Source organism: Chanos chanos, chromosome 11, assembly GCF_902362185.1.
Source record: "Chanos chanos chromosome 11, fChaCha1.1, whole genome shotgun sequence".
Taxonomy (NCBI): Eukaryota; Metazoa; Chordata; class Actinopteri; order Gonorynchiformes; family Chanidae; genus Chanos; species Chanos chanos.
The window spans coordinates 2,859,401-2,861,510 of record NC_044505.1 but is presented as its reverse complement, the minus strand read 5'-3'; the positions used below and the strand labels follow the sequence as shown (position 1 = coordinate 2,861,510).

The window sequence follows — 2,110 nt, the reverse complement described above, 5'->3', positions numbered from 1 at the left end:
ATTGTAATGACATACTGTCACATCAAACAGCTGATTGAAGACTGCAAAGAGATACTGGACCAGACCAACTTGGTTCTAGTGACTATAAACAACACCACAGTGTCTTCCTGGTGAGTTGATTTCTTTGGCTTCATACCTTCACTTAGATATGAAAACATATTTTATCTTCATAAAAACAATCCAAACAAACAATACGTCCATTATTAAGACAAGCTGGGAAAAAAAGCCTTGTGCTTTTCTGAAATTTTTCTCCAGGCTGCATGATCGGCAGAAGAGAGCTGACCGGGATTCCTTGCTGCAAGGGGTACAGCTTCCCCAGCAGGTCCATTTGGCAAAGGATTCCCTCCTGGAGGCCAGGGACCTCCCATCTGCGCCGGTACAACATGGGCATGCAGTTATGGAGTTTCGGGAACCTGAGAATCGTGAGGGTGAGGCAGTGATTCGCCGACGTCACTGCGCCAGAGCAGTGTCTTCCACTGCACACACAGACACTGCAGGAGCTGCACCTGGCGCCAGCTCTACGCAAGCAGCACATGACTGGCCTGGAGCACAGCACCTTCTTGGGTGGGATGCTGCCCCTGGTTCGTCGGATCTTGCCTACTGTCAGCAGGGTCAACACTCAGCTCCAGCACCTGTCTCACAGGGCTGGTCCCCTTACCAGCCATCACTAGCGCCAAAACCTCTCTTTCAGGGCTGGTCCCCGTACCAGCCATCACTAGCGCCAACACCTCTCTCTCGGGGCTGGTCCCCGTACCAGCCACCAACGGCGCCAACACCTCTCTCTCAGGGCTGGCCCCCTTACCAGCCATCACCAGCGCCAACACCTCTCTCTCAGGGCTGGCCCCCTTACCAGCCATCACCAGCTCCAACACCTCTCTCTCAGGGCTGGCCCCCTTACCAGCCATCACCAGCTCCAACACCTCTCTCTCAGGGCTGGCCCCCTTACCAGCCATCACCAGCTCCAACACCTCTCTCTCAGGGCTGGCCCCCTTACCAGCCACCAACTGCTCTAACACCAGGACCAGCTTCTCAAAATCGACACCGTGAGTGGAGACTGCGAAGGGCAGCTCTTGAGGATCAGGAGCGAGTGACAAGAGGGGAGCCCCCAAAAAAGCGACACTGCAAAGAAAGCTACCACTATCAATGCAAAACATGTGGTCAGTCAAAGAGCAAACTTACTGGCCATACCCAGGTACGGGGGAAATGGTACTGTCCAGCATCTGGGCAGACCATCACAGAGTGGAAGAGCACCATTACAAACAAAGATGTGTCTAGCGCTGAACCACCACTGAAGTGATTGTCTATAGTTAAGTATATATAGTTGTATATAGTTTTTGGTACAGTTCTTTTATACCAATACATTTTGTAACTGCTGTGTTTCTATTTGATGTGTTTGTGCTCCCCCCTCAAAAGAAAAAAAAAAAAAAAAAACACAACTCTTGTGGTGTAATAGTAACACATCCATCCTTTGGGTGGAAGATTCCAGGTGCAAGTCCTGGCAAGAGTGTGCTACTTGTTGGTCAAATCAGTATTTCGTTCAGAATTATTTTAATTGTGTATATAAATAAGTATAATGGACCAGCTGGGATTTGAACCCAGGGCCTCCTTGTTGTGAGACAACGGTGTTAACCACTGAGCCACAGCATTTTCCCCTCCCTTCCTTTTCTCTTTTCTCCCTTTCCCCTCTTTTTTTCCTTTCTTCCCCCCCCCCAGCAGTCCCTTTTGCCCCATTTCTGGCCGAGTGGTTAAGGCGATGGACTGCTAATCCATTGTGCTCTGCACGCGTGGGTTCGAATCCCATCCTCGTCGATGTTACTTTGTTGGGGGCAGCCTGTGGCCTAACATTTAGCGAAGCGGACCAGCAGGAAAACATCCCCTTAGACAAGGCACTTAACCCATTAAGGCCAGATGCAACATTTGTGTGATCCCTTTAAGACCGGGTGCGACGTTTGCATGCTTCTCCCTTTCGAGCTGGATGCCATGTGAGCGCGTTTTTGATGATGTCATCGTTTTCAAGATCCGTGACTGAAAATGTATTAACAAAATGCATTTCATCAGTCAATTCTAGTTCATGCTTTAGATGCAGGACTGGCCAATTTGGGGATCACAT

General features: G+C 49.8%; 1 non-coding gene across 1 annotated transcript; it reads left to right on the top strand.

Moving 5' to 3' along the window:
• Positions 1–1,727: 1,727 nt before the first annotated feature.
• On the top strand, positions 1,728–1,810 carry trnas-gcu (transfer RNA serine (anticodon GCU)). Its single transcript has one exon. It is a non-coding gene; the product is annotated as a tRNA-Ser (tRNA).
• Positions 1,811–2,110: the final 300 nt, after the last annotated feature.